General features: G+C 40.4%; 1 pseudogene; it reads left to right on the top strand.

Moving 5' to 3' along the window:
• The first annotated feature begins 716 nt into the window (after positions 1-716).
• On the top strand, positions 717-2,555 carry LOC148034787 (uncharacterized; annotated as a pseudogene).
• The last annotated feature ends 5,640 nt before the right edge of the window (positions 2,556-8,195 follow it).

Here is an 8,195-nt window from a genome sequence, read left to right as displayed (position 1 = left end):
CGCACAGTTCTACACTCAATTCCCCCACTTCTTGAGTTAGATTGTACGGAGCAAAGTTACCGGTTTCTTTAAATCCCAGGGCTGATCAGAACAGCTTGCTGGCAAAACAAGGGGATGATACGAACCGCGGTTAATTTGGGAAACAGCTACAGAGCGTCGTCGCAGCCCCGTAGGAAGATGGTTTCGTCGTGGGCCCTCCAGCGCGTTGAATGTGGAAATTTTAGATAAGGGCCTCGTCAATTCCGCGCTTAAAAACGATCAATGACGATGATATTGACTAGTATTTAAAAAATAATGTCGTGTGCCGCTTCCAGACACAGTTCGTATCCATCGGTGTCTTAACGAGCTTTGCTGCTTGTTTCCACATGACCACAGTAAACAATCCTATCCATTATTAGCCCTCTTGGCTCTTCGGCGGTATCTATATATACCTACACACGCCCTGCCTGTGCCAGAACACGACACCTGTCAGTTGTATGTTGTTCATGCACTAGCCTAGTTAATTTGCAGCTAGTCTATTGAACCAGCTAGAAGATCGAAGTCGCAGGCAAAGCTTGTGAAGCCCCCCATTAGTGTAGTTCAGTGCATAGTACGTAATATAATTGGTATTTAGTACATTGTCCGATTGCATATTCTGGTGGTCAATCGACTTATATGCCCGATGATTGGGCTGTGCATGCAGGGACGTCAGTGATCAACGCCGGCGGGTATTGAAAATGCCGGTGTATCAGACACCCGTGGAAGTGATCGGGGGCAGCGGTGGGTCGTCGTTTCGTTATGAGCAGAGCGGGTACGGGAAGATCTTGAGGAAGGTCGGCGTGTGGGCGGGCGGGACGACGCTGCGAGGCATCCGGATCTGGATGACGGGCTCCGACACCTCAGCCACGTTCGGCCAAACCCAGGGCTCCTACCAGGAGTACGAGTTCAAGGATGGCGAGCGCATCAGCCGTTTGTCTTTGTGGAGCAACAGTACGGGTAAGCATGTGCAATGCCTGATCGACGATGCTGGTATAAGTAGATATGATAGCATTAGGAATCATCGTCGTCGTCGCACTAGTCGTGCTGTAACACAGTTGTTGTCCCAGTCGTATTCGGTTATTGTGACCTCTAAGGTATCGCCAAAGTCTAGTCTATCTGGGTTTGACTATTTTGTTTTCCAGTTGCACATTGTGTAACTCTTCCAGGAACACGTTGTGGAGGCATTAGATTCTCCACCACGACAGGAGGCACGTTTTTCCATCACATGACATCTTGGAGCTTAAGGCAGGAGTACCCCATCGATGTGGCATCTGGGCTTTGTGTGGGTATCATGGGAAGAGATGGATCGGATATTGATTGCTTGGGGTTCTATTTTTTAAAGTCCATAATATAGCCCATGCTCGCATGATCGATGTAAGCTACCCTACTTTGGAGTTAGAAAACGCTGCAATTGTTCCCGTCACACTTGATTCATACAATGACTCCAACAATGCAGGTAGGTGCTTGACATAATTGAGGAAATTAACTTGTTCACGGTTTATGGTCGGGGGGTATGTACAGTGGCTTGAATAATGCGACTGCAAACTAGTTGACCAAGCACCGTTAAGGATGCTCATGGTGGTGACTCTATGTTGAATATCCTTGCATCTCTCGAGGCAGGTTATCAATGAGGGGGACTAGACTCTATGTTGAATGGGCCTTGCCCCTCTCTAGGCAGCTTATCCGTGAGGGGGCGTAGTGAGTACATAGGGACACATCTTAGTTATGATACTCCTATAAATAGACATTCTAAAATATGGGAGTAAAGGACCTCAGTTGCACCACCTATTCAAAATTGTATATAATAAATAGTTGAGTGTGCGCATGACACCCTTTAGTTACCTACCGTTCTGTAGGAAGTTGCGGTAAAAATAATGGGCTTGGAGGCTTAGGTTTGCAGTATAAATATGGGCTTAGAGGCTTAGATTTGCTGCATTTATCTCTAACGGTACATCATTGCTTATTTGCGCATCATGACAGGCTCCATTTCCAAAGGTTGGTCATTCTCTGGAAGCCGAGATGTGAAGATATCATCATCATGGACACTCACTTCGGGGATAGAGCTACATGCCAATGTGAGTGTCAAAGCAGGGATTCCCCTTGTTGCAGAAGAGCAAACACAGTTTGGATGGAAAGTGAATGTTGAAGGAAGCTACACAAGCAGCATTGAGGAGACTCGCACCCTCAGCTGGGACCAATTTGGCACCCTAGCACCAGGGCAATGGATCTCCCTCCAAGCTACCACCCGAAGAGGAAATATCACAATACCCTACCAAGGGACCATGCAGATTACCCTCCAATCTGGTGAAGTGTTTCAATATCCAATCTCCTCGATGTATTCTGGCATAGATTATAGCAGTGTTGAAATAACCAACACTGGAAGTAAACTATCACATCAGTTTAATGAGGTCAAGAGGCTAGTCACTACGTCCAAGGATGATAATGATATAACAAAACAAGCTACAAAGGAGGGACATGGCATAACTGAACAAGAACCTGATACACAAGTCCAAGAGTGCAAACTCATCTATACATAGCAGCTGATCAACAATATATATACAGTGCAGCTTCTCTCAAGATTTTCCAAGTGATCTTAGGTTCTATCTACCGCACAAATAATTGGGGCCTCTTTATTGGAGTGAAAGGGAATTTAAGTTCTAGTTTTTCTTCGATGTTTTGCAATGTAGATACATGCAATCGCATGTGCGTTGGATTAAATAAGTTCACATATGATTGTGGACCGATTTCCATTATGTAAAGGTTGCTTGTTAGCTTGACTCTTATTAAATAATACATTTGAAGCTCATTTAATTTGTAGCATGTGAAGAGTTCTTTTGTAGTGTATGGTGATATAGCTTAGTAACATAATTATGATTAGAGCATGTGAAGAGTTCTAATCATATAGCCACTATACATACCCACATAATTATGATTAGAGCATGTGAAGAGTTCAATGGTCTAATCTTGGGTCTAATCATAATTATGAACTCTTCACATGCTCTAATCTTGGGCCTATGTGGGAATGAATCTCCTTCAATTATGATTAGAGCATATCCACTGTACTACCTCCCGACCATAAACCATAGTGACTATATGATTAGAACTCTTCACATGTGATTGGAGCTCTTCAATTATGATTAGAGCATGTGAAGAGTTCTTTTGTAGTGTATGCTCTAATCATAATCGAAGGAGATTCATTCCCACATAGGCCCAAGATTTTTCATATATAGTTCATGCATATTTGTTTAACTTTCAAGTCGCACACAGAGAGAGAGAGAGAGAGAGAGAGAGAGAGAGAGAGAGAGAGAGAGAGAGAGAGAGAGAGAGAGAGAGAGAGAGAGAGAGAGAGAGAGAGAGAGAGAGAGAGAGAGAGCCTTTGTCTAAGGAGAGAGAAAATTGAAGAGCGGGAAAGGAGAAGAGAGACCAATCCGAAGGCGTTGTGTCATGTTTACCTTGGAGAGTAAATGGAGTATCCTCACTTTGTAGAGGGTAGGTACTTCATCGACCCTTACAAGTTCAAAACCAAACTGTGTTGTCAAATTTCATAGCTACAAAGCACATGCTCACACACACACACACACACACATTTGGCTCGCTACACAAAGGACTGGAGCACTATGTAAAGTACTTGCATTTACCATATACTCAGCCACATAAGACTACAATTCAAGACCTAATACAGTGCTAGCAAGCTATCAATAATGCCAATGAAATGGTAAATCATGACATACTAAATAGTAGACTTCGGTGGTACATTAAAACAAAATGAAAGGATGGGTGCACTCTAAAGGGCATCTATTTATGTGTTCATTTTGAAGTCAGGGGGTTCACTATATATATATTCTCTATATAACGTGCATTCATGGCCTATTTATAAATATCCCAATTTGGAATAAAACACAACCCTTTTCTATTTAATTTATAAGTAACCCCTTTATATGACCCCCTTTTTTATGTCAAAAATGTATAAAAATGGTATTTTAAAAACCCCTTATTTTGAACTCACATTATATATACATATATTCATGAGTGACCCTGACACCCCCTCCTCCCCCCTCGAGATTTTGAAAGACTTTGATGTGATTTTAAGCATGCTTATAGATGTGCATGATGACATGAATTTAGACAAATATCTCTTGTAGGATAATGTGTAAACAAATTTGTAAAGCTACAAATAAAGAAATACTTACACATCACTAGAATATATGCCATCAATGGATGTATGTGAGGTCATAAAGACTAGTTTAAAAAATAAGATCTTTCATTGAGAGGAGCCCTAACTTGCCAAAACATGTACTTGAATTTCAGTACCAATGTTCAAACTCACAAATAGGTCAATCCATATGTATCATACATGATTCATCATGAATATATTGATAATTAATGCATGTATATATATTCATAGGGTAAGTCATAATGAACAAGGCAATATATGTAAAATGTAGTCTAATTAGAATATTACAAACAAATACAATGAGTATTAGAGATTCAATCTCATCCTCAACAAGACAAATCCTTCAATTGTTCTAACTACTAGTCTTGTTGTCACACTTATCATAATCATTAGCAACAATGATTGGATGGCGAATCTTAGTGTAACGTGTCCACTTGTATCTTCATGACACGTCTTAACAGTCCATCGGAAAGGGTGTCTAGAAAGCTCCGCCCGGCACTCCCATGGAATATTACGAGGTTTGCAATCTAGGTCTTTCCGCGTCTGCCACGTAGCGGAAGTATTCCGATCGTTCCCACTTAGGATCGACCTGAATTAGGGTTTTCCTTATTGGTCATTTCCTAACGGCAACTAGCGTTGGACCCAAGCGAACTACTTTACGCAGAAATGCCACGTCCGAAGCGGATTCACACTGCACTTGGTTCAAGGAGAATGGGAAACGAGAGGGATGCAAAGCTCAGCCTCTCTGTCATAAGGCATAGACCCATTCCGTTCCCCTAAAACAACGTAAATCGGGTTCAATCATAACTCTAGGTCAACGCTTTTGTTGTTCGTGTTCTTTGACGATCTTCATGCTTTCCATCATGATTTGAGAAAAGTTCCCAGCCAACCGAGACCACCCATCCGTAGGACAGACCTATGGCCCATTCTCCGCACTTTCCTCAGGTTGTTTTAATTATTTAATTACCTAACACATTAGTTGGACATGTAACAATCAACTTATTTAATTAGCCCATTAGGCACTAGTTTCTTTCATGTAATCATATCACTTGACATAGAAAAACAATATTAGACAAGTTCCTTATTAACAGGTTATCATATTTATCTTTGAAATACAAAGAGTCCAGCTCGTAGGCTTATCCACAATCCGTTCGAAGGCTATCCAGTAATCCATAGGGATCACTAAACCAAGTTTTCGCCCGTAGACTAGTATATGGGCCTCAAGATCCAATCCCAAGTCACGTTAGCCTCTTGTGCAGGGCCCGGAAGGCGAGGGATTTACGGCCAGAGCCCCCCTGGCACCCAAGCGTCCTCCTGCTCCAAGTAATGCTCAACGGAGAGACGTCTCGTGGCGGGTTCGGTCCACTTTCCTAGCGCGGTCAACAAATCCCTTGGTTAGGGTCAGGCAGGCAGTCGGGGGTAACTGAAGCTGCCTCTCCCTTCAGGCCTTCAACCTGAAGTATAGGTAGCCATTTATCTTTTAATTCATTGATCAAACAAAGCTAAACAGTGCTCTAAAATCTATAACAAGCACAAACATTTCCATTGATCATTTTTGTTGGCAAACTGCTAAGGAATGAATCCTTCCTTTCGAATGCGTCCAGCACTCGATCCGGGATGACTTGCAAATCGACAAGATCCCCTATATCCTAAGTTAGGGCGTACCTATTAACCCGACTTGGTCAAACCTTAAGTTCATCCGTTATTTCAGTTTATCGGTTGGTCTTTAGTTTCCAATCAATCTTCTTTACTCACGAAAGATACTAAGTTAGGATGATTATTCATCCTCTTGCAAGATAACTTGCGTAAGGACTTGCCAACCTCATTGCGAGAATTTCGCAATTCCCTTGTGATCCAATCACAAGATCATATGACTCCACACTTGCTGCACAAGTGTCGCATCGAACATTAGGGGAGTTTTGAGGTCTCGAAAATGCCTTTTAGGATGTGGAGAGAGAGTGCTCTAGACCAATAAGAGCAAAGCCTCCATAACGGAACTTCTAATTAAAAAAAATTAAAAAATCATTTTACAAAAATATATAAATATGATAATATTACGAATTTGTATTTTTATTATGTATTTTTAGTCTCTTATATTCGTGATTATGACATATTTTGCATTAATGGCATAGAGTCTCGGCTACTTTTATTTAATGATGTTTCTAGATTAATGATAATGACTGATGTAATCGAAATTCAAATTGGTGAAAAGCATGGCGCTCAGTTTTTTCCCTCCTTTCTTTTATTCCTCTATTGTTTTTCCCTCCGTTATGATAGCCTAGTCCTCTCTCTCTCTCTCTGTGTGTGTGTGTGTGTGTGTGTGTGTGTGTGTGTGAGTGTGTGTGTGTGTGCATGTATCTCTCTCTTCTACCATGGATACAGAAATTCGACCTTCAACAAGGCGTCCAAGCTCCCAAATCACATCCATATCAGTGTTTAACTCATTCCAAACTGATGGAAGATGGATTCCTACTATCATTAGCAAAGGTAGTTGGATCACCATGCAACAAGCAAAACGTGGAAAAAGGCAAAGACATGAGAGCTCGTTTATCTCTGCTTGGAAGGGCAGAATTCGAGATTTTAAGCTTGGAGCAAATAAGAATAGTATCAAAGAGGTACTAGTGCAACATGTGTTCATGCATAGAGAGCTGTGTTTGAAACCTGGATCTTCAAAGCTTCCAATGCATAGACCAAATTGTAAGAATTTGATTCTTAAAGTTTTTCCTTTCTTAAATATGGTTTAGGTTTTTCCATTATAATATTTGTTTGTCTTGTAGATGTCTATCCCTCTAATCTTGAGGAATGGCAACCAGTGGAATCTATTATTGATGTTATTGATGTTATACATGGTTCAATTGGAGAAGAAATGTATAGAGGTAGAAAGAAGACAGAGCTTGCAGAGAATGGAATATTCTTTTATGACCATTCTTATGTTATTCCTATGCGGTGTTGCCAATGGGGATCAATAAAACTCCTTCCTTTGCCAGATTTTTCAAGCTTTGAGTGGCCTTTGCCAAGTCCAGCTACTAGTGAGGGCTATAGATGTAAGATATTTTCTGAGATCCAGAAAGCACTAAAATCTAATATCTCAAGTAGGCTAAGCAAAGTTACTTTATTTATGCCTATTAATATATTTATTGATTTCTTCTCTAATATGGAGATAAGAATAACAAAAACCATGCTTTCAGTGAAGAGACTAACATATGATCATATCATACAATTTGTTGATGAAGGATGGGATACAAGGACAGAAGGAAAAATTATATGTAAGATAGATCAAGACTCTATAGCTTGTAAATATATGATTGCTACTCAAAATTTTATCCTTAGCTTTTACTATAGTCGATGGCATTTTGTTGGTAGTAGTCTAGTTGCTTTAGACCAGAATCTTAATGACTTCAGCAAGGATCCTATTGTGGATCTTGATATTTGGTTCAACGAGGATATTATTGCAATCTTAAAGATCAGAAAATCATGTACGCTACATCAAGTGAGGATGGATTTACAAAATGAAGACATTGAACTACCATGCTCCTTTGTATTCCAACTTGACAAGAAACGAGTAAGTTTTCACATCATATTATATCTACTTAGATGTATATCAAGATCTCACTTTCTAACTAACAAACATTTGTAATTTATTTTTTACAGATATCGAAAAGGAGAGAAAATAAAATACACTGCAATGACATTCAAGAAAAGATATCTTTACTATCAATATAAAATACATGTACAAAATTTGTAGCAGATGTCTATCTGCCATCTCTATGAGATATACAAGGGCTGAAGGGCAAATTTCTATATATGAAGGCCTACAAGGCGATATGGCAAAGCTATTTCTTTTTTGGAGAACTATCCTTTCTAGGAGTCCTTTTGCCTTGCTTTGATGCCTTGGGTATAGAAGGTGTTGAAGCTATGGATTTGCCTTCCGTGGTTATAGGCACCGCATCTCCTTCATGGTGCAAATCCCCACCAATCTCTGTTGTTGGTTGTATACAATTGA

Source organism: Lygodium microphyllum, chromosome 6, assembly GCF_053477565.2.
Source record: "Lygodium microphyllum isolate KBCC chromosome 6, Lygodium_microphyllum_v1.1.10, whole genome shotgun sequence".
Classification (NCBI taxonomy): Eukaryota; Viridiplantae; Streptophyta; class Polypodiopsida; order Schizaeales; family Lygodiaceae; genus Lygodium; species Lygodium microphyllum.
Note: the sequence above shows the minus strand (reverse complement) of the source record. Positions and strands in the feature narration are given on the sequence as shown.